Source organism: Bufo gargarizans, chromosome 3 (genome assembly GCF_014858855.1).
Source record: "Bufo gargarizans isolate SCDJY-AF-19 chromosome 3, ASM1485885v1, whole genome shotgun sequence".
In the NCBI taxonomy this organism is placed as follows: domain Eukaryota; kingdom Metazoa; phylum Chordata; class Amphibia; order Anura; family Bufonidae; genus Bufo; species Bufo gargarizans.
The window spans coordinates 139,736,384-139,762,170 of NC_058082.1; positions in this window are offsets into that span (position 1 = coordinate 139,736,384).

Here is a 25,787-nt window from a genome sequence, read left to right on the forward strand (position 1 = left end):
ACTTTTTTAACCCCTTAAGGACCCTGTCATTTTTCACCTTAAGGACCAGGCCATTTTTTGCAAATCTGGCATTTGTTATTTTATGTGGTGATAACTTTAAAACGCTTTTACTTATCTAAGCCATTTTGAGATTGTTTTCTCATCACATATTGTACTTCATGACAGTGGTAAACTTGAGTCAAAATATTTCATTTTTATTTAGAAAAAATGTACCAAAAATTTGGAAACATTTACAATTTTCACCATTTCAATTTCTTTGATTTTAAAACAGATAGTGCTACCTCCAAAAACATTTATTACTTTACATTAACTCATATGTCTACTTTATGTTTGGATCATTTTGTATATTACATTTTCTTTTTTTGGGGATGTTAGAAGGCTTAGAAGTTTAGAAGCAAATCTTGAAAATTTTCTGAAAATTTCCAAAACCCACTTTTTAAGGACCATTGCAGGTCTGAAGCCACTTTATGAGGCTTACATAATAGAAACCACCCATAAATGGCCTAATTTTCGAAACGACACCTCTCAAGGTATTTAAAACAGATTTTACAAACTTTGTTAACCCTTTAGGTGTTTCACAAGAATTAAAGGAAAATGTAGATGAAATTTAAGAATTTAATTTTTTGGGCAGATTTTCCATTTTAATCCATTTTTTTCTGCTAACAAAGCAAGGGTTAACAGCCCAAAAAAAATTCAATATGTATTTCCTGATTCTGTAGTTTACAGAAACACCCCATATGTGGTCATGAACTGATGTATGGGCACATGGCAGGGCGTAGAAGGAACAGAACGCCATATGGTTTTTGGAAGGCAGATTTCAATGGGATAATTTTAAGTTGCCATGTCCCATTTAAAGACCCCCTGATGAACCCCTAGAGTAGAAACTCCAAAATATTACATTTTCGAAACTACAGGGTAAGGTGGCAGCTTTGTTGGTACTATCTTAGGGTACATATGATTTTTGGTTGCTCTATATTACACATTTTGAAAGGCAAGGTAACAAAAAATAGCTGTTTTGGTACCGTTTGTGCCATTTTTTAGTGTTTCAATATTCTGAAAGCCAAATTTTTGGGCGACTGTCTGTCATGACTATGTTTTTGGTTGTGACTCTTTGGGTCGCATGCAGTTGTCATTGGTCTGCTTTTTGTCTTCCGCAGGTGAGGGCAGTTAGTATGTTGTCTCACGTGTGGTTGCCGCTGACAACATGATGTTGTTGGCAGTGTAGCAGCCTGAGCTGGTTGCTCACTGTCAAGGCATGTGGTTGCATATTTGCAATGTGTTTTTGTATGTGTTCACTTTCCATGTTTGGTTTGCACGGGATTCTGTTGTGTGTGCATTTCCCCTTTAAGTGACAATTACCTTGTCTGGTGTTGGAAGGGTTAACTCCTTTCCTAGTATGTGTGTGTGGGTGTGGCTGCTTGGGCTATTTAGCTCCTGCTGGATGCCTGTAGCTGAGGGGTACTCCAGCTATGCTTTATGTTAGAGTCATCCTCCTGGTCTTATATGCCATCTATCCAGTGAGGGCCACCCTTGTGGTCATAAAAATATATGTATGATGTTAAGAAGATGTTTTTATGTTCTTTATGTTGCTTGCAGCTATGGGTGTCCTGGATACCTGTGTGAGTTGTGTTGAGCTGTGTCCTTAATGCTTGTGTAGACATCAGTACTTGTGCATGGGTTCCAGTCAGCGTGTCTGTGGCAGGTAGGTGTAGTACTGGTTTAACTCACCTGCCATATCCATATGCTGTATATGTTTCCCCTCTCCTTGCTCCTTAGCCAGTGAGACTCCTGTTCGTCTGTGTCTAGGAGGAACAGGTCGTCTTACCCTGCTCCTAGTCCAGGGTTTTCCTGAGGGCTAGTAGGGGCCCTAGGTTCCGGAGTATGAGCCCTCCTACCATCTAGGTTGGCTCATACGGTTAGGAGTCAGGTTCAGAATTAGGGACGCGCTAGGAGGTGACCTGCTCCCTGATCCTGTCGTCCTGGCCTAGCAGCTATCCTTATCCTATTGACATCGCACGGTTGAGGGTTTCCCCCCATCCTCAGTCGTGACAGTATGACCACAAAGGCTCCTTGCTTGGATACCTTCGAAAGAGGGTGCAGCATGTATCGCCATCTGTTGATGGGGTGCATGCGTGTTCTCCGGAGGGAGAGCATTATGGGGGTTTCACCGTTAACGGTGCAGTGAGTGGCTTTTCCCCGCCATTCGATTGTCACCGTTGTCTGTATTGGTGCCCCCTTACTTGTCATTCCCCACCCCCCTCCCATTGTTTGTTATGCCCCACCAACTTTCCCCTTTTGTAGTTGGGGGGGGGCTTTGAGGGGTGGGAGTGTACCGCCTTCGGAATAGGGCGCAGAATGTGGCACCTGCCATTTTCTGGCTTGCATGCTTATCCTCCGCAGGGAGGGTGAAAGGGGAACCCTGATACAGTGCAGTTCTCTGTAGCAGTGGTTGCAGTGTGTGTGAACTGGCACTTGTGGTTGGGTCTCTCCTCGTCCACGTCTCAGTGGTTCTCTCACTTGTGTCGGTGTGGCTAGCTGCAGTCCTTGTTAGACTGGCTTTGGTGTATGCTGGTGGAGGATGCATGCTGGCAGTGACTTGGTTGGAACCGTGTCTGAGAGTGGACGCAGTGATCAGTGCGGTCTCTCCTGGTTGTTTGGTGACTGGTGCCCTGGTTACTGTGTGTTGCTCCAGGGGCTGGCAGCTGGCTCCCTGGTTCCTGTGTGTTGCTCCAGGGGCTGGCAGCAGCTCTGGGGAGATTCGCTTGCGCTGATCACCGATTCTCCTACTTTTCCCCTTCTCCTATCCCTGTTTTTGGGTTCCTCATCAGTTTCCCCTTTTTTTTGTGGGGGGGGGGCTTTGAGGGGTGGGAGTGTCACGACTATGTGTTTGGCCGTGACTCTTTGGGTCGCATGCAGTTGTCAGCGGTCTGCTTTTCGTCTTCCGCAGGTGAGGGCAGTTAGTATGTTGTCTCACGTGTGGTTGCCGCTGGAAACATGATGTTGTTGGCAGTGTAGCAGCCTGAGCTGGTTGCTAGGCGGTTTACTGTCAAGACATGAGGTTGCATCTTTGCAACATGTGTTTGTATGTGCTCACTTTCCATGTTTGGTTTGCACCGGATTTTGTTGTGTGTGCATTTCCTCTTTAAGTGGCACTTACCTTGTCTGGTGTTGGAAGGGTTAACTCCTTTCCTAGTATGTGTGTGTGGGTGTGGCTGCTTGGGCTATTTAGCTCCTGCTGGATGCCTGTAGCTGAGGGGTACTCCAGCTATGGTTTTTGCTGGAGTCATCCTCCTGGTCTTATATGCCATCTATCCAGTGAGGGCCACCCTTGTGGTCATAAAAATATATGTATGATGTTAAGAAGATGCTTTTATGTTCTCTATGTTGTTTGCGGCTATGGGTGTCCTGGATACCTGTGTGAGTTGTGTGTGTGCTGTGTCCTTAATGCTTGTGTGGACATCAGTACTTGTGCATGGGTTACAGTCAGCGTGTCTGTGGCAGGTAGGTGTAGTACTGGTTTAACTTACCTGCCATATCCATATGCTGTATATGTTTCCCCTCTCCTTGCTCCTTGGCCAGTGAGACTCCTGCTCGCCTGTTGTCTAGGAGGAACAGGTCGTCTTACCCTGCTCCTAGTCCAGGGATTTCCTGAGGGCTAGTAGGGACCCTAGGTTCCGGAGTATGAGCCCTCCTACCATCTGGGTTGGCTCATATGGTTAGGAGTCAGGGTCAGAATTAGGGACACACTAGGAGGTGACCTGCTCCCTGATCCTGTCGTCCTGGCCTAGCAGCTATCCTTATCCTATTGACATCGCACGGTTGCGGGTTTCCCCCATCCTCAGTCGAGACACTGTCTTATGTAGGGTATTATTTTTTTCAGTATGAGATGCCGGTTTTGATTGGTACTATTTTAGGGTGCTTATGACTTTATGATATTACACTTTTTGTGATCTAAGGTGACAAAAAATTGATTTCTTGACACACTTTTTGTTTAATTTTTTTATGGTGTTCACCTGAGTGGTTAGGTCATTTGATATTTTTATAGAGCAGGTTCTTACGCATGTAGGAATACCTAATATGTATACTTTTTTATTTATTTAAGTTTTACACAACATCAGCATTTTTTTAACAAAAAAATCATGTTTTAGTGTCTCCATAGTCTGAGAGCCATAGTTTTTGTATTTTATGGACGATTGTCTTAGGTGGGGGCTCATTTTTTACATGATGAGATGACGGTTTGATTCGCACTATTTTGGGGTGCATATGACTTTGTGATCGTTTGCTATTACACTTTTTGTGATGTAAGGAGACCAAAGAATGTTTTTTTTTACAACTTTTTTATTGTTTTACGGTATTAAGCTGAGGGATTAGGTCATGTGGTATATTTATAAAGCAGGTTGTTATGGACGCGGCAATACCAAATTTGTCTACTTATTTTTAAAGGGAAGCTGTCACCATTGCCATGTTTAATAAAATACCTTATTTCCTGCAGTGGTTTTCTTTCTTCCTTTCATTTTGCTAAAAAAAAGCTATTTTTGTATTATGCAAATTAACCCTGAATGTGCTCAGAGGCCGAGCACCCGAGTATAATGGAAGTCAATGAGAGGCGACCAGGTACCCCCTGCTCGGATGAGGGGGGGTGCCTGGTTCATAGGAAAAGGTGTGAAAGTGATGGAAACACCTCTTAAATCAATCAGGAACAGCAGGGGGACCATGTCTGGATGCATCTTGGACACCAATATCGCTGCTGGGATCCATGTTGTCCGAGTTGTACACCACTTTTACAGAGTGACAAAAAAAAACACCCAAAACCCAGCCCCCACAAAAAAATATCCAAGGCATGGATTTTAGAGGAAAAATTGTTAGGAAACATTCTTTCCTGTAGATTCAATTGTATATACAGTGTAAGTAATGCCAAAAATTACAAGGAAAAATATATACAGCCTGTATATCACATAAAGGAGGGCCTCATTCACATGGTGCTACAATTGTTCAGGTAGTGGGACTCCTACACTCATACAGCCTATGCACTAAGTAAAAGGCCTGCCAAAAATTACAAGGAATAGTTATGTATGAAACATTGGAGGTGAGGGCCTACATCTCAGCTGAACATATGAAATATTGAAGGTGAGGGCCTACAGGTGAGCGAACCCCATAAAACTTTGTCGTGAGTGCCTACAGCTAAGCAGATGTATGAAACATTGTAGGTGAGGGCCTACAGCTGAGCAGACCGTATAAAACATTGTAGGTGAGGGCCTACAGGTGAGCGAACCCCATAAAACATTGTAGTGAGGGCCTAAAGCTGAACAGACCGTATAAAACATTGGAGGTGAGGGCCTGAAGGTGAGACAACCCCATAAAACATTGTAGTGAGGGCCTACAGCTGAGCAGACATACGAAACATTGGAGGTGAGGGCCTACAGCTGAGCAGATCGTATGAAACATTGGAGGTGAGGGCCTGAAGGTGAGCAAGCCCCATAAAAGATTGTAGTGAGGGCCTACAGCTGAGCAGATGTATGAAACATTGGATGTGTGGGCCTACAGCTGAGCAGACCATATGAAACATTGGAGGTGAGGGCCTGAAGGTGAGAAAACCCCATAAAACATTGTAGTGAGGGCCTACAGATGAGCAGACCGTATGAAACATTGGAGTTGAGGGCCTACAGGTGAGCAGAACATATGAAATATTGTACTAAGGGCATATATACTGTATGGAACGGGAGGAGGAGGAGGATGAGTAAACAAGATTCAAACATATAAAAAATTTTGGACGTGAAAAGGTTGCATCTGAATCTTGTGGATTGAGTACATTGTAAAGCATACATTTAAATTGCGTGTTTGTTCCTCATTAGCTCAACGTTCCTCTGGTGGAGTGGAGAAGTCAGGGGCAATCCAGGCCTTGTTCATTTTTATCTGAGTCAACCTGTCAGCATTGCCAGTGGACAAGCGGATACGCTTATCTGTTATGATGCCACCAGCAGCACTAAATACACGCTCAGACAAAATGCTGGCGACAGGGCAGGCCAACACCTCCAAGGCGTAGAGCGCAAGTTCGTGCCACGTGTCCAGCTTGGACACCCAGTAGTTGTAAGGCACTGAGGGATCATTTAGGACGCTGACACGGTCTGCTATGTATTCCTTCACCATTTTCAAAAACGTTTCCCTTCTTGTACCGCTAGGCCGCGCTTCCGGGTGAGGTTGCTGGCGGGGTGTCATGAAAGTGTCCCATGCCTTGGAGACTGTTGCCCTGCCTTTTTTGGAACTGTTGTGTGTTCCCATTGTCTCCCTTCCCCGGTTGCCTAAGGAAGTACAGACTCTGCCACCAGCGTTATCAGATGGAAAATTCCGGAGCAATCTCTCAACAAGTACCCACTGGTATTGCACCATTTTACTTGTCCTCTCCACCATAGGAATGAGATATGAGAAGTTTTCTTTGTAGCAGGGGTCGAGAAGGGTGAACACCCAGTAATCCATGTTATCTAACAGTCATATAACGTGAGGGTCGCGGGTAAGGCAGCCTAACATGAATTCAGCCATGTGTGCCAGAGTACCAACAGGCAAGATGTTGACATCAGGATGACTCTCCATCTCCTCTTCCTCCTCCTCCTCCTCCTCCTCCTCCTCTTCGGCCCATCCACGCTGAACAGATAGAATTAAAGTTCCATGGGTAATAGCCTCAGTAGCAGAGGCAACAGTCTCCATCTCCTCCTCCTCTTCACGGTCCAATTCGTGCTGAGAAGACGAACTGTGGGTGGTCTGGGTATGACCCTGTGAGATGTCCATCCCCAGTTCCTCGTCTGCCACATTCAGAGCGTCGTCCTTAATTGTGAGCAGCGATCATTTGGACACAGCAGTGGGATGGTTACGCGTTATAGCCACTAACCATCTGTGTGAATTCATCATAGTTTTTTAAAACCTCACACAGGTCTGACATCAATGCCCACTCCTCGCTTGTGAATAGTGGGCAGTTGACTTGAAAGGCGACAACCATGTTGCAGCTGGTATTCCACAACTGCCCTCTGCTGCTCACAAAGCCTGGCCAACAAATAGAACGTAGAGTTCCAGTGTGTGCTCACGTCACATAACAGTCGGTGAGCTGAAAGCCGCAAGCGCTGCTGCAGCGTTGACAGGCCGGCTCAAGCTGTGGATTACTTGCGGAAATGGGGACAAACATGGAGCGCCTTCACTAGTAGCTCTGGAAAATTGGGGTATGATTTGATAAACCACTGAACCACTAAGTTTAAGACATGGGCTAGGCATCGGATGTGTGTCAGGTTGCCGAGCTCCAAAGCTGCCACCAAGTTACTGCCATTGACAGACACAACCATGCCTGGTTGTAGGTTGAGTGGAGAGAGTCACAGCTCGGTCTGGTCCCTTATACCCTGCCAAAGCTCTGCGGTGGTGTGCGGTTTGCCCCCTGAGCAGATCAGCTACAGCCGGCATGTTGACGCTTACCCACAGCAGTGCTACACTGCTTCCAGCTAATGACTGATGGCTGCTGGAGGTGGAGCAGGATGAGGCAGAAGAGGAGGAGAAGTGGGGATTGGAGCCAGTAACATAGCTGCTTGCAAAGACCCTGATGGACGTAGGGCCCGCAATCCTGGGCGTGGGTAGCACCTGTGCCATCCCAGGGTACGACTCACTCCCGGCATCCACCATATTCACCCAGTGTGCGGTCAGGGAAATGTAGCGTCCCATACTGTGGAAACCCTTGCTAAGGTTGATTTACGCATGGGGGTGATCGGTGTAACAGTTGCGGGCCTGTTTGGTGTGGGACGACTTCTGCTTTTACAACCCCACTGCCTCTTCCAGCCTGTTGCGGTGCTGCTGTCCTCGGTCAGCTTTTCAACTTCCCATGTTGGGTCAATGACCTCATCGTCCAACACCTCCTCTTCCACTTCCTCACTCATCATCCTCCTGTCTTGACCTAACGACAACCTCAGTGATTGACAACTGTGTCTCATCGTCATTCACTTTGTGAACTAATGATTGACGTTCACCACTGTCATCTTCTTGAGACTGTAAAGGCTCTAGAGGTTGGGAATCAGGGCACAATATCTCAGGTCCCTCTTCAATCATGCTGGCCGCGAGGGCCAAATCTAATAGTGGGGCTGAAAAGAGCTCCTGGGAATATCCGAGTGTGGGATCCCTCGTTTGGCAGGCCTCTCCATGGTGAGAGGAAGGATGATCTGAGCGAGGAGTTGGCTGACCAGACTCTTGGCTACAGAGACTGGACTTGGTGGAAGAGAGGGTGTTGCTTAGCCGACTGGAAGCATTATTGTCAGAAAGCCAAACGACCAACTATTTGCACTGGTCTGACTTGGATAGTGTTGTCGTGCGCCGCCTACCTAAGTTGGACATGAAGCTGGATACGGTTTTATAACTTTTTTTTTTAGTTCACTGGCAGCAGGCACAGTTTCATTGCGCCCAGTGCCATGACCTCTGCCTGAACCATCAGCATAACACCCACTGCCCTGTCCCTTAGTGCTGGCCTTCTTCATATTTATGGATTTTTTTACAGGTTGTGACGCTGTTTTTTTTTTTACTGTCCACAAAATACAGTTTTAAGATACAGGGCAGTGTATGACACAGAACAGCACAGATTTCGGACAGTATTTTAGCCACAGATTATTGTAATATGCAGTACAGACACTGTTTTATGATGTTGTTTATATTTATGACTATATTATTCCCAATATATGGGCCTGAAGCGCACAGACGGTACAGAAATGCAATGCACTTAACGTTTTAAACCGCAGACAAGAAAACTGGGTGCTGATTTAGTGAAATGTGTATATATACTGATTTTCAATTTCTCCAAATATATGGGCCTTAAGCACTCAGACAGTATAGAAATGCAATGCGCTGCCATAAACGGTTTCTAGGGCAGACAAGAAAACTATGTGCAGATTAAGTGAGATTTCTATATATATTGATTTTCACTTTTTCCCAATATATGGGATTAAAGCATTCAGACAGTATAGAAATGCAATGCACTGCAATAATCGGTTTCTGCCGCAGATAAAAAAAACGTGGTGCTGTTTTTACTGATATTCTTCCTATCTATGCCCCTGATACACAGAAGGTATTGCACAGATGTCAGAAGTCACTGTAGACACCTTCTATTAAGATAGCCAATGAAGCGATTTTGTTTGTAAATTTAAAAAAAATTAAAAGTGCAAATCTGCACTTTAAATTGCTGCCAACACACAGTAGTCCTTGAAACGTCTTGAGAAAGAGTAATTTGTAATCACAATCTCCCTACACTGTGTGTCCCTTCTAGTGTTTGTTACAACTGCATCACACCCCCCGCAATCTTAGATCAAAAGGATCTAATAACTTGATCAGCCCCAGAGTCCACCGCAAAACCTTTGGAGACAGAGCCTTCTGTCATGCCGCCCCTACATTTCGGAACTCCCTCCCACACCCAATTAGGACATCCCCATCCCTGAAAGCATTTAAGTCCAAAGTGAAAAGCCACCAGTTTAGTGGCATTTATGAACACCTGACTATTTCCTCTGTAACACAGTACAGCCTGCAACCCTGTATTGATCAGAGACATATCTATGCGCTTTGAGTCCTATGCGCTTTACAAATGTTATTCTTTTGTTATGTTATGATCACTTGAGAAGCATGGCCATAATCAGTGAACCACTAGACTAGCCTGAAGATCATTAACAGTTTTCTCTTTCTCTGAGGGTTCTTTCACATATTCCAAACTGCACTTTCTTCTTGCCATATAACCAACAACACTCAAACTACATATATTTTATTGTGAACTGCCACAGTTTTGCAATGGGATTTTTGGACCCACAGCTTTTCTAGACACATTGCAAAACCATGGCAATCCATGGGAAAACATGCATGTTTTTGCTGAACAGTAAGGCCCCTTGCAGACGAGCGTGTGCGGATTAGGTACGGATGAGTTGCAAATGCGTTCAGTGAAAAATGAGCGATTTGGCAAAGTCATTCAGTTTTTTGTGTGATCGCATTCAGTTTTTATCGTGCGGGTGCAAAGAAATTGAATGCATTTTGCACGCACATAATAAAAAACTTGCTTGCGGATGCAATCCGATTTTCACACAGCTCCATTCACTTCTATGGGGCCAGTGTTGCTTGAAAACCAACGCACATGTACACAGCCCCATTAAAATGAATGGGTCCGGATTCCGTGCAGGCGCTATGCATTCACATCAAGCATTGCACCCGTGCGGAATTCTCGCTTGTGTGGATGGGTCCATATTTACAAATAGAATTGCCATGTGGATTTTTGTGCAGATTTTTCAGTCCTTCCACACCAAAATCACAATGTGTAGAATTTTTTTTTTAACCCTTGGGAAACTGGAGGTTTTTTCATTTTCATTTTGCTTCCCTATTTTCTGTGAGCCATAACTTTTTTATATTTCCGGTCACATAGCTATTTTTTGCAGGATCGGTTGTTCTTTCTAATGCCATCATTAATTATGGCATAAAATGTAGTGGGAAGCACTAACAAAGTTCCAAATGGGGAGGAATTGGAAAAAAAACACGGCGTTCCGTTTATGGCAAAACTGGTCCATGATTTTCATTCTCTGGGTCTTTACGATTACAACGACACCCCATATGTGTCGTTTTTTTATGTCTAAATAGTTTAAAAATAAATGTAAACTTTGCGATTTTTTTTTTTTTTTTTTACATCACCATATCCTGACCCCCATAACTTTTTAATATTTATGTCTACTATATAGCACCCGGTCACACGGGTTTGAATCATTGCAAGTCAGGGAGAGCTGCTGTTAGGAAGGGACTAGTGATGAGCGGCAGGGGCAATATTCGAATTCGCGATATTTCGCGAATATTTGGGTGAATATTCGCCATATATTCGAGAATTCGCGAATTCATGATCTCCAGGCATTATTTTCTTGATTGCGAAAATTCGCATAAAATTCGCATACAATTTTGCGCATAAAAATTCGCATGAACTGGTATTTTCACAAAAATCGAATATTCGCAATTACGAATATATTTTGCGATATTCAAAATATTCACGAGTTCTCGAAGTGCCGATATTCGCGATTAAAATTCGCAATTCGAATATTCGTGATCAACACTAGTAACAAGTCCTTCAGGTATCCAGGGCCTTGATTGTGCAAGGATTTGAATGTCAATAAGCCAATCTTAAACAGAATTCTCTATTTTATCGGTAGCCAGTGTAGTGAGCGAAGGGTTGGTGTTATGAGGCAATGGCGGGGTTGGCTTCTTAGCAGCCTTGCAGTGGCAATCTGTACTAATTGCAGGCGATGCAGGTCTTTGTTTGGAAGGCCTGTATAGAGAACATTGCAGTAGTCCAACAGTGATGTGATGAAGGCATGAATAAGGTTTGGGAGATCTGCTGGAGGTTTAATTTTTGCAATGTTCCTTAGTTGAAAGAACAGCTGAGATTCGATTCCTGAAGTTTAATTCCCCATCAATAAAGACGCCCAAGCTGCGCACAAATTTCGATTTTTTTTTTCAGGTCTGAGCTCCCTATCCTTAGTGGTGCTGGCTGAGACTGGAGCTGCTTTGCTGTCGAGCACTGACCTCCCATAACAAGAACCAGTTATCATTCATCCACTCCTGAAGCTGAGCTAGGCACGCATTTATTTGTGGGGTAGGGTCTGTAACGCCAGGTTTGAAAGATAAATATAGCTGGGTGTCATCCGCATAGCAGTGATAGGTCAGGCCATGTTTTTGTACGATTTTTCCAAGTGGCAGCATGTATATGGTGAACAGCAAAGGGGATAGTATCGCGCCCTGGGGTACACCGTATTTTAGTGGTATAGGGTTGGAGAGGAAGGGCCCCAAGGATACCCTTTGAGTTCTGCCAGCCAGGAAGGAGTTGAACCACTGGAGAACTAAGCCATCTATGCCACAGTACTCTTGTAGCCTGTTAAGCAAGATTTTGTGATCAACTGTGTCAAAAGCCGCTGATAGGTCCACCAAGTTTAGGATGGAACATTGACCTCTGTCTCTTGCCATGAGCAGATCATTGCAGGGCTGTTTCACAGTTGTGGTGTTTTCTGAAGCCAGATTGAAGAGGGTCAAGGATGCTGTTCCTTGAGAGCCTGGCTTCAATTTGGGGATAGACAGCCTTCTTTTTAATAACTTTCCACAGAAAAGGGAGGTTGGGGACAGGTCTGTAGCTGTTTAAGGCATCTGGGTCTAAGGATGGTTTCTTGAGTAGCGATTTGTCGATTGCTTCTTTCAGACAGGTGGGAAACCTGCCTTCTTGTAAGGAATAGTTGATTATTTTGTGTAATGCGGGTGTAATGCTGCAGAACCCCAAGCAACCAGGCAAAGATCTGAACAAACGTGGATTTATTGAAAACACAGCAGTAAAGTCCAAGCCAGAAATCATACAGAAATAACGCAGTCCAAATAATAACCACTGTGGGAAAACGTCAGAGAAAAGCCAGACCAGGCTAAAGTTCATACAGAAGAGTCCGTGAAACCAAATACCTAAGGATGAGACAGTGAATTATCTAAGGTCCGATCTAAGGCCACACACGGTGCAATTGTATAGCAGAGACGAGGTTTCCAGAGGCATTCATTAGATGGAGACACACAGAGTTCATGCATGGAAAAAACTTAGTGAATCTGAACCAGCATACTCCCAGGTTGCAGAGACAACAGTGAGCACTGATCAGCCAGGGAGATCACCTTTTAAACACCTGCTGGCCAATCACAGAGTGCTGCTTGTCAGAACCTTATAGGTCATGCGATGATCCTACTCATTAGCACCTGTGCAGCAAATCCCTAATCAACTTTGAATTTGTGCACAGATGCTTTACCTACCAGTGGCCGACGTAGCGCATAAGATGCTTGCACACTCGGCCGCGCATTCCTTTGCGAATCACCCCTCGGGTGTGCACGCAGATGCCCAACAGACTAGGCACGGGCATGGGATTGCACCAGCATGGACGCCAGAACAGAACCCACAGGAGACACCGGAGGCAGGACCGGCCGTGACGTATTGCCATCAGCCCGGCAAGTCTGCCTCAGAGATCCCCGCGGCCCTCCCCCCTGGCGCCCATGCGGATGCCCCACCGTATCTGCCTGCAAGGGAACCAAAACCGCAGACTCCCTTAGGGCCGCTTCACACGAGCGGATGCCGTGCGTGGCATCCGCTCCGTGAAAGAGTGCCAAGACCCGCTGCAGACTGCAGAGGCACGGAGCGGTAACATGACTGTTAATGCTCCGTGCCTCTCTGTGATCTCTTTACTACGAAATCACAGTGACAACTGTGATTTCGTAGTAAAGAGATCACAGAGAGGCACGGAGCATTAACAGTCATGTTACCGCTCCGTGCCTCTGCAGTCTGCAGCGGGTCTTGGCACTCTTTCACGGAGCGGATGCCACGCACGGCATCCGCTCGTGTGAAGCGGCCCTTACAGTGGGTCTAAATGAACTTAGTTGGGCCAGGGTCTAGTTTGCAGATAGTGTGGCGAAGGTTTAATAGGATATCTAGGATATCTTCTTCAGTAATTACCTTGAAATCAGACCATGGTGGTTGCCTATTTTTGCATCCATTATATGGCTCTGCTTTGGTTTCCGGTGCTGTGAATTGAATGGCAGATCGTATGGAGGAGACTTTGTCTGAGAAGAAGTGGACAAATTTCTTACACAGGTCTTGTGAAGGTCTGATGCTGGATTTCCGGCACGATGGGTTGCAGAGGTTGTTGACTATGCGGAAAAGCTGGGCAGGTCTGTTGGCTGCATTTGCAATCTCCTGAGACAGGAATAAGGACTTTTTCTTGTTGTTCAGTGTTTGATATGTTTGTCTTCGGAGAACTGATGTTTGCGCCATTTTTGTTCCAGTCTGCGCCCTCTTTCTTCAGTTCCTTTACAGAGATGTCAGTCCAGCGATGTGCAGAACATTTAATTCGTAAGGGAGCTATGGAGTCAAAAGCAGCCGAGACATAGTGGTTATATTTGAGGACCATGGATTCAAGGCCTAAGTTGTGATCTATCAGTTCATCAAGATTGAGGGTGTTCTGAAGGTGTTGGGGTAACAGACCTTTCAAGGAACTGTATTTTATTAGTTACTTTACTTGCTGTTTTTTGGCTGGTGCTGTAAGGGAGAAGTGGATTGTATGGTGGTCTGACCAAACTACTGGATCAATTTCCACATTGGATATTAAAAGTCTCTGAATGGAATATGAGGTCCAAAGTGTGGCCTTTTTTGTGGGTGGGGAGGTTGAGAGAAGCCCATTTCATTCATAGAAAGAAGTAGCTTTCTTCCTAACTGCATTATAGTCTCCTAGAATTATCCACCTAGGGTGTTTCAGTGTTATGCAAGATACAAGTTCTGCTAATTCCTTAAGAAAGGCTGAGCCATCATCAGGGGGGCGGTAGACAAGCAGTATGTTTTTCTCAGCCAAAAGTTGGGCTGCCAGACATTCAAAAGAGTGGGTGGGGGTTACTGCGAGGGGTTTGATGTTCAAACTGGATTTGAAGAACAGAGCTACTCCTCCTCCCTTGAATCTCACAGTGTAAGGCCTCATGCACACGACCGTTTCGTTTTTTATTGTCTGCTAACTGCGGATCCGTAAAAAATTTAAGCCGTCTGTGTGCCTTCCGCAATTTGCGGAACAGAACGGGCGGCCCATTGTAGAAATGCCTATTCTTGTCAGCGAAACGGACAAGAATAGGACATGTTATTTATTTTTTTTGCGGGGCTACGGAACGGAGTGCTGGCCGCATCTTTTGCGGCCCCATTGAAGTGAATGGGTCCGCATCCAAGCCGCAAAAACTGCGGCTCGGATGCAGACCAAAACAACGGTAGTGTGCATAAAGCCTAACACTGAGTAGTTGGCTTGCACAGCAGCTTCCAGAGTGAGTCCAGCCACGTCTCCGTAATTAAAGCTGAATCTGAGGCTTCTATTAGGTCGTTAATAACTGCGGTTTTGTTGTTAATAGATCTGGCATTGCAGTACTGCTTTAACGTAGTTTGCCTTAACTTTGAAGCCTGTGTTCCTAGCTGGCTGGGGCCTGCATTCTGGAGTGTTAGAGAGGTCTGGGTCCTTTACTGATATAGCTGTAATTGATGTTGTTTTGGTGATATATGAATATTGCTTTGCCTTTGTAACACCACTATGAGTGCCTGCTTGTTCTCCTCTCTTTCCTCGTCTTGTTTTCTTTAGAATCCCAAGGGATTGGAATGGGATAATTAAAGCAGGGTAAATTTGTAGAAGTTCCTTTGTCAAAGAAGTTCCAATACTGAGAAGCATTTCGGATGTGTATTTGAGTGCTGACATTTGGACAGCTGATAGGCGTCCTGCTGAGATCAAAGGGGTCTTTGCAAGCTGCAATTTTCAGGGACAGGGAGATGCTCCAAAGTTGTTTAAAACAGTTCCTTGTTTTTAAATTTAAAAATTAAAGAATAGATGTAGAAAGAGAGACAGTCATGTAACACGAAAGGCACACAAGATGTTTTTTTCTGTTTCCGCTACTTACAGAAACAACCAGGAGCTGAAGGTTGAAGAAAGTTGAAGAATTTCAAGGTCTGAAGTCAGCTCCTAGCAGGCTAGGGATGATCAGTCCATGTCCAATTTTAATCTCAGCCATCCAAAGTGATCCACAATTTCTGATGGGCTGTAGTTGTTGCTGGAGAGATGAAGAATATGATTTCTCAGTATTTTGGGTCCTGTCTGCGCTCAAATATATTTGAATGATCAAAATTCTGAGATAAGATGTAGAGCAGCTTAGAGAGCTGCAGCCCCACTTGGGCGCGCTCAGTAGAATAGGTCACTAAGCTTTTCAAAAACCTTTGCTATGTCATAGTATATGACATATCAAGGGTTTTGATTGGTGGGATTTGAGTGCTAGAACAAGGAAAGCTCACAAATATGGATGAACAAACCCAAACCGGAATGTTCGGGTTTCTACCCGAACACAGACTTTGCCGCGGAAGTCTGTGTTCAGTGTTCGGATGATAAATAAAGCTTGTTGAAAGGCTGCACTGCAGCCTATCAACATGCTGTAAGGCTAGGGTTGCACGACACATAGAGCATAACTACACTGCAACATGTGTTGTGCAACATTTATGTCACACCAATGTCTTGCGACTTTTGCGACTATCATGTCGCAGTCGCAGCATGTCGCATGTTGCAGTGCGACACCATAGACTATCATTATAAAAATTGTCGTGCGACATTGGTGCGACAAAATGTCGTGCTACAAATGTCCTATAGCCATTTTTGGTGGGTGTAATAAACCTCTTTTGCACCAGTGATACAGAAATACAATACTTAATTTGGCTGTTAAATCTGTGGGTGACCTATAGCCATTTTTTGGTACGCAAAAGACTTCCTTTGCATCTGTGACACAGAAATAGAATAGTTACTCAGTCTGTTAATTCTGTGGGTGACATAAACCCATTTTTGGGGTGCAAAACACCACCTTTGCATCCATGACACTGTAATACAATAGTTAATTGGTCTGTTATTTCTGTGGGTGACAAAAAACTATATTATTTTTTTTTGGTTGCAAAACACCTCCTTTGCATCAGTGACACTGTAAAAGAACAGTTAATCAGTCTGTTATTTCTGTGGGTGACATAAATCAATTTTTGGGTTGCAAAATACCTCATTTGCATCCATGACACTGTAATAGAATAGTTACTCAGTCCGTTAAATTGTGTGGGTGGCATAAACCCATTTTTTGGAGTGCAAAACACCTCCTTTGCATCCATTGCACTGAATTTGGCTGTTAATTCTGTTGGGGACATAAACCCTTTTTTGGGAGGTGAAAAACACCTCCTTTGCATACGTGACACTAAAACAAAATAGTTAATCTGGCTGTCAATTTTGTGGATGCCCTCAAAAAAATGAGAACATCAAATAAGCGACGTGGCCGTGGTCACGGTGCTGCTGGTGGTGGAGCTCCTGCTACAAGGAGAGGACATGCCCAAATGAAACACCTTCTTCTGGTGCATGCAGGCGACAGAATGTTCTGCCTAATTTTGTAGGCCTAAATACCTCAATGGTGAGGCCAGAACAAGTAGAGGCGGTAGTAGATTGGATGGCCGAAAGTGCCTCCAGTTCCTTCACATTGTCTTCCACCCGGTCCACTGCTGAAAGGACAGAGTTAGCACCGGCGGCCCACAGGCATCCGTCATCCACCTAAACCCCTTGCATATCATCCAAGCAGTCTGAGTACTAAGTCATGCAGCAGTCAGTTATGCTTATTGATGACTGCTGGCAAGGTTTTTAGTGGACCATCCACCTAGCCCTGCCGCAGAAGTGACAGAAATTGAGTGCACTGATGCCCAAACACTTATGTTTGAGGATAAAGACATGAGAGGACCACCGCAGCACGTCACTGATGATGATGACAAAACACAGGTGTCAACTGCTGCTTCTTTCTGCACTATGCAGACTGGCAAGGAGGGAAGGAGTGAGGAGTGGGTGGAAGATGATGTGGAGGATGATGAGATCCTAGACCCCACATAGATTCAAGGTAATCTGAGTGACGTGTGCAGTTTGGAGGAGGAGGTGGTGGTCACACAGTGCCAGCTGCACAGAAAAAGAGGGAGCAGGGCCTTCCTCTTTCCCTCCCTCTGTGTCACGTATGTGATAGTCACGCCGATCGTGATAGGTAATGACTTGTTTTATGTGTACAGCGAGGGGGCCTTACACTACATTGTAAAGTGCAGCTTTTCAGATGTCCGCCAACCACTTCCAGGGCCGTTCAGCTGAACAGCAGCACTGAAGCAGGGGCCCCTTAGAGGATGGGGGCCCTGGGCAATTGCCCAGTTTGCCCCTCCCCCCCTAACGCTGGCCCTGCATACACAACTGTCGAGCCAGGGCACAGTTTTGGAGGATGATGAGGAGGAGGGGAAAGAACAGGGTAACACCCAAATCAGCTCAAGGACATCAATAGAGCATGGCTGGAGGGATACAGAGGACACAGACAATACACCACCCACTGAGGACAGCTGAAATACATGACTGACTACATGCTGCAGTGCCTGCCCAATGACCACTGAGTTACCCTCATTCATACCAGTGCTGATTACTGGGTGGCCACCCTGCTGGATCCCTACTACAAGGACAACGTGCCATCCTTACTTCAGCCACTGGAGCATGATCAGAAGATGCGATAATACAAGCGCACACTGGTAGACCTGCTAGTGACGGCGTTCCCACCTGACAGCACTGGCTCAGTGGAAGCACAAGGCAAAGGCAGAGGAGGAGGATGAAGTAAAAAATGCAGCTGGGGCACCAGCACCACCTCAGAAGTGAGGGTTAGTATGGCTGAAATGTGGAAAAGCTTTGTCAGCACGCCACAACATCTAGCACCGCCATCTCATACGGACCATCTTAGCAGGAGGCAGCATATTGGCATACTATAAAAAAAAACACAAAGTGTTAGCTACCTCCTCCGCCTCTTCCCCCTACACTGCCCCGCTCACCATCTCCTCAACCTCCTAGTCCACTTGGACCTCCACCTCCTGGTTTAAGCTAATATATATATATATATTTTTTCACATTTGTTTGCAGCCCTCTAAACCTTTTTATGACTATTTTACATCCATTTTACAGCACCAAGGTTCAGGTCCCCATTGACTTCTATGATGTTCGGGGTCATGTTCAGGTTAAGCTTGGGTACCCGAACTGTACTTTGAAACAAACTTCGAACCCGAACATCCACGGGTTCTCTCATCCCCATTTATGAGCTCTCAAGAAAGTACAGCTATGGGCTACAGACTGATCCGCCAGAGATGCTCCCTGAAGGATTCACTGTGAAGCAGAAAGAAATGGACTGCAGATACATTGAAAGTGGAGGCAGTAAAACAAATAATAACTTGTTCCTAGGGGTTCTACAAGGTAGAACAGCATATTTTGTCTTGCCTATCAGTGGCACTAAACCCAGATATAATAGAACAGAAGTCACAAAAATCCTATAGAAATTATGGAGATAATTTTTAACAAATCACACATAACTAAGAAATGCCAGTGTGAACATAGCTGAACAAATCCATAATTGAGTTACAGCGCAAAAGAAACATGGTCAGAGTAGTAATGACAAGTATTTAACTTGTAGATTGTTAAACGGGTTGACCACTTTCTGTACTGTTGATCCATGTGTTTGTAAGATATGGCATTTACTGATATAGCCTTTGTTGATATATTGCACCATTTGTGTGTTTAAATTAAGAAGGCTGAGTGTTGTTTCTATTCACATGGACCTCTATCAGTGGACATCTTATAGACAGGACCTCTATGTGGACAGCACAGAAGATTAGCCCAAAAAAAAAAAAAGTCTTATGAAATAGAGCAAACGGTACATAATATCAACCAAGGCTACATATATTAGTGTCACATAGTCATTTTACTTACACTTTGGTGTATAGTATCCAAAAGGTGACCAACACCTTAATACATGATATAAAAATATCTCAACAAAGGGTCATGCTTATCTAATTTTTAACTGTACAGCTCTATAACAAATTAATTTTTATCCTCCGAGTTGTTCTAAAAGTATGTTACAATTGTTAGTATTTATTACATTTTATTTTAACATTATAATTAGACATTTATATATGAGTGCAAGATATTTTTTTTACAAAACTTTTTAAAATATATGGATGTATATTCTAGAGAAATTCTATAAAAAAAAACTTACTTTAACAACTGAAATACGCACAGTTTGAAAATGCTGCATTCAGCCTTGTACAAAAAAATACCACTATGCTAGTTTGACACATTTTTATCATTCAAATAACTAGAGAACTGTCATTAAATCATGTTAGCTCAGTCTAATCAAGTACCCTGCTGGAAACTTTCATTTGGTTTTGTCATGTTGGGTTGCCTGTCTAGCATCCAACAGAGGTACAGATTAAATACTGGATTTCATTCCTGAAAACCAGTGGTCTCTTGTAACCCTCAAAGCCAAAAAAAGTCTATTTTGCTGCTTTTATTGCAAGAGAAATAAGCCTTTGAGGTGAGAACAAAGTATGTTACACCGTATGCCAATATGTTTTTACTCCAGAGACATAAAATCATTTCTTCTTCAGCCAGAGAGTTTTCTTCAGTTGATTTGCCAAATTTAGGTATAAAGTATAATTGAAACACATAACAAACCATAAAACTATGTCTCATTGTTGAAAAGTTTTGCATAATATTTAGCCCTTTCAGCCCCAGAAGATTTTTATTTATTTTTTACTCCCTATATTTCAGGAGCCATAAGTTTTTAATTTTTCTGGTAACATAGGTGTAACGGATCTCCTGGCACCCCGACTGGGTACCTCCGTTTATGGATGCTCCTAATGCTTCCCGGGGCTCCAAGCACTAAACTTGACACCGTAAGCACTGCCACTGCTTGGTTGGGATCTCGCCATCTTCCTTCAGTAAGGGATGCAGGAACAAGGAACAGGAACAGCTCTTACAAGAGCTAGGGATTATAGCCAGGGGAGTATACAGCGTATAGCAATCCCCACACACATGAGACGAGGCTATATGTTAAAGGTAAAACAGGAACTAACTTTGTTGAAGATCAACTCAGTATATATACAGTTCAAGAAGTATAAAAACATAAATCAATCAACCATGAACAACATGCAAACAGACATCTTCACCCCCTCCCTAATGAATGAATAGGGAGAAAGGAGACACATGTGATGGCATTATCTCCTGATTTTATCATAGGGCGATCTACTCATCTACACTGGAGTCGGCTACTCCTAGAGTCAGGTATCTTAATCCCATCACTAACACAATCAGTGGGAGTCTTAGTACAGACTGCAGAGTTAACCCTTTTTTTGTGTTGCTGGATTCACACCCTGCACATTTAGTGGTCAATAGGAAGTATGTGGCATATAAACTCCACACATAAATCAGGGTTCATAGTTCCTTGTAACCCCAAAAGGTCTGAGGGGGTCTCCATAGTTCTGGGTTTATAGTCCGTAGGAAGGAGGCTAGCCCTCAGGCTTCTCCAGCAGCCCCAGTAAAGGTTCAGTCTATCACATTTCCCACCTTCCAACAGTAGACTAACCAGTTACCTGACGTCCTGTCGTTCGGTGCCTGAGTTAGTCAAGTAGCCCATTCATAAACAAACACTGGTCCTGTTGAACTCTGGGGCTTGGCTCTGTTCTGTATGTCCCCAGCTGTTGAGTGTGCGTCTGTTACTCCTTGCTGCATTGTTGCTCTCTAGCTTGGAGCTGTGAGTACTTGGTGGGCAGAGGCCGACTGCACTCTGCCCAGATGCAAGCTCTTCCGCTGGGGTAGCCTGTGGGGAGTCAGCCTCTGGACAAGAGGATAGGAGAGGGCAGAGGCCGACTGCGCACTTCCCTGGTGCCAGCGCTTCTGGTAGGACAATCTGTAAGCAGTCAGGCTCTGGATCAAGGGAAAGGGTAGGGCAGAGGCTATCAGTGCTCTGCCCAGATGCCAGCTCTTCTGTTGAAAGGGGGTCAGTGGGTATTAATGTCTCCTCCACTACCACCAGGACTCGGTTGAGCAGATGCTAATGGAGAGGGGGACTGGTTGTCCCCTCTCTCTGTAACATACACAGCCTCTGGGGCATGGGACCAAGAGTCTTCACTCCCTGTAGGACACACTGCACCTGGGGAGAGAGACCGATTGTCTGGACTCTGGGAAACGCTGGCTGTAGTTAGGGATCTGGGCCGGCTGCCCAGCATCCCTGTAGGGCCGGTGAAGAGTCTTCGGAACCATCTCTACCTGACGTCAGGAGGTCTTCCCAGAACCAGTCGATGAAGTTCTCTACTTTGGGAAAAAGGAGGTATCGCCGCCCAGTCTTCCCAGTTGTAGGATGGCAGATATGGCTCTGCTTGTCGGGTAGGTTGGGGCTGAACGAATCTGAGCAGGTGTTGGTAGGTCTGCTCCAGCTCCCACTCCCATGTTACCAGGTGGGTCATGCTCTTTGCTCACCTCCCATCTGTCAGCATAAACATGCATGCCCATCCGGTAGTCATAGATGTCCCAAAACCTAGACTCCTATGTGCTGCCAAGATAAATGTCCTCCTCCAAGGCCTCCCATAGTAACCCAGATCCATCATAACCATTCCCTTCAGGTAAGTGGTGCTTGGACGTCCAGGGGGTATGTTGAATGACATGCCACCTTAGGGCCCGTAAGCATCCTCTAGCCAAAGTTCCTTACATACCAGGCTCTGGAGCTATGTTACCCACTAGTCCAGGGGCTGCTCTCCTAAGAGACCCATCCACATCGCCACACGCTTCTGTAGCCGCTGCTCAGAACTGGGGAGACTTTCACCTTGCCACCGCTAGGCATTTTCCAGGGCATCATACCAGACTTCCTTTCTGTCTGTATCCGTGTAGTCCGCAGCCTCCTCCTTCTCCTCATCATGGAACGCTGTCCAAAGACTAGGCGGTTCCATCCTGCTGTAGCCAGGGGCACTGTACGGATACTAGCGTTGCCCTCAATATACTCCACACGTTACCAGTGTCTCCGAGCTGCTTCTCCACGCACTAGGACGCTATCCCACTGCTGCCACTACTGTAGCAGATCTCCTGGCACCCCGACTGGGTACCTCCATTGATGGATGCTCCTAGTGCTTCCTGAGGACTCCAAGCACTCCACTTGGCACCGTAAGCACTGCTGACCCCACGAACTGCCACAGCTTGGTTGGGATCTCGTCGTCTTCCACCCATCCTGGGCCCAAGACCAGGATCCAGCTTCCAGTGGGTAGAACAGTGTTGTTATCCCAGGGGAGTATAATACAGATAGCAATCCCCAGAGTAAATATAGCTGTCCTCCCCCACACACACACACGCACATGAGACAAGGCTCTATGTTGAAGGTAAAACAGGAACTGACTTTATTGAAGACCAACTCAGTATATATACAGTTCAAGAAGTCTAACAACATAAATCAATCAACCATGAACATTCAAACAGACATCTTCACCCCCTCCCTAATGAATGACTATGGAGAGAGGAGACACATGTGATGGGATTATCTCCTCAGTTTATCATAGGGTGATCTACTCATCTACACTGGAGTCAGCTACTCCTAGAGTCAGCTATCTAAGTCCCATCACTAACACAATCAGTGGAAGTCTCAGTGCAGAGTTAACCCTTTTTGTGTTGCTGGATTCACACCCTGCACCTTTAGTGGTCAATAGGAAATATGTGGCATATAAACGCCACACATAAATCAGGGTTCATAGTTCCTTGCAACCCCAAAAGGTCTGAGGGGGTCTCCATAGTTCGTAGAAAGGAGGCTAGCCCTCAGGCTTCTCTAGCAGCCCCAGTAAAGGTTCAGTCCATCTTTTTTGAGGGGGCAATTAGCAATACATGTGGTAAAACTGACCTGTGTTCTTCATTTTGCAGTTCAGTACCATTACAGCGATACCACATTTGCCTTAGTTTTAAACAAATAAAAATAATAAAATAATAACAGAGCTGTTTGAGGCCATTTCATTTTGCAGGACAATCTGTATTTTGCAGGCTCATGGGATCTCGTGCAAGAGTTCAGATTGGGCCCTCCTTCCCTCAGTGCTTTGTGGCCAGGGGCAGGGAAGCACATTGCCTTCGTGCTGAGCCAACCAATGAAAAAACCCAATAACCCCATAGAGAATGAGAGAACACACATATAAAATATATATGTAGTTTATTGAAACACAATTCAATTACAATAAATATGACACAAAGGCACAAGGTAAAGGGGGGTGGGACGCCCCGTTTAATGGGACCATAAGCAACCATCCACACATATACCCGACTAACAGGGAAAAGGGGTCACAAACACTGGGTATCAAGCCGCATAAAGCCGGGAGAGCTGTAAGTTCGCCCAAAGTGACCTATAGACACATGTGTGTTGCATGCATATAAATGTCAGTATAGTCACATATAGCAAACTTGCCCACATTAGGTAACAGAAAAATGACCGTCAAATGAATACAGATGACCAAGTTGTATCACAAATGGGGGCGAAGCAAGTATGCTATGTGTAAGCAGTAACACTAAAATAACAAGCTAGCCATGCATGAAACAAAGCATAAGTTACCCATGGTATGCTGGAACCCCAGGTCTGTGACCAGAGCTGCACCTCGACGCGCGTTTCGCCGAGAAAGGCTTCGTCAGGAGGTAAAGATAACAAACAGTGTCCATCTTTAAATAGTGTGGGCCACAGCCGGCAGTTAATTAGCGCATACGCCTAGTGATGCAGAGCGTGACATTATAGAGGCGTGCCATCCAACCCCAAAAAAACAGATGAGGCACGCCCACCACGTCACATGGCCAAGCAAGGACACACCCCCCCTCACGTCCGATCACATGACACGAGGGCGCGCGTCAGCTGGCTCACAAGGGACCAGGTATAGGAGCCCCACCACGATGCCTACTCCGCAGCACACCGATGCGATGCACAGTTGCCAGGTGGAGACAGGGAAAGTTAAAATTACTCAAAGATCCAGCATACCAGGGTAGTGATAATAGGACAATAAAATGCTAACAAAATGACATAACGTCTCAGATACAATAAATCTTCCTTTACAATGCATGTGAGATCGAGGTCCCTATATAAACCGCATGTTTTCATAACTCTAAAACTGAAAACAGTAATATAATATATATATTTTTAATAATAATTATAAATGTTAATAAAATTAAAGATAATTGTAGTGATAAAATATTGGCAAGCAGGTTAATTCCCCACTCTATCATACCATGGTGAATAGATAGAGGTAACCTATACCATGAATGGAGAGCTGACACTAAAAACATATACAGAATTCAATGTAATAGTACAATATAACATGATCATGGTGTAATTATACATAATTGTAAATGAGAAATAAAATGTGACAAATTAATAATAAAAGTGCAATAATGAGAAACCGTCAAAAACATAAAAAAATATCGCTACCCCTATTCAAATATCATACATAAATGAATTCATATGATCACAACCAATAATTCATGTACAGTATATGTGCACCAAAAATCTCAAATAATTAAACAAAGTACATATAAAAAGTGAAAAATACAAAATTAGAGGTGATGATGAATAAACATCAGAATAATAAAGTGACAGAATAAAGTGCAAAAAGGCCCTGAGGTAATAGCCACAGAGCTAATGAATGCTAAACGCATAGTCAGTGCCATTCCCTCAACCACTTCACATGGTAGCCAAAATCTTAACAACTTAAGGGTTATAAGGGATAAGGAGTGGCGGCGAAAGGTCCCCTCCCACACCATTGTAAAGGTGTTGGAGTTTTGATAGATGTCCATTGCTCCATAGAGAGATGTTCTTCTCTAGGCCCGAAACTCGCATATCTCCAATAGGACCACACAAAATCGTAGAAATCAGATGTACTATGAAATAAAAATAACAACAGTAAGTACATTAAAGGACAACTAACATTAAAAGTTAAAAAGCACGATTTATAGAAAAGACCTGAAGCTAACTGTCTCATTGAGACCTTTAGGGATCTCACTCTTAAGTAGAACAATCCATTTAGTCTCCAATTGCAGGAGGCGCTTCTTAATATCACCTCCACGGCAGCCCATAGAGACACTATCAATACCCATACACTGTAACCCTCGGGGATCTCCATTGTGTTTGTCCCTAAAGTGCATGTCTATGGGTTGAAATTGGGTCAACTCATCATGTGCAGTGGTAGCTGCCTGGCGGATCTTGCTTGCATGTTCAAATACCCTAACGTGCAGCTCCCTGGTGGTCATCCCAACATACAGGAGATTGCAAGGGCAAGTGATCAGGTATATCACAGATGCAGTTCTGCATGTGATATGATGCACGACATGATAATCACGTCGACCCTCGGA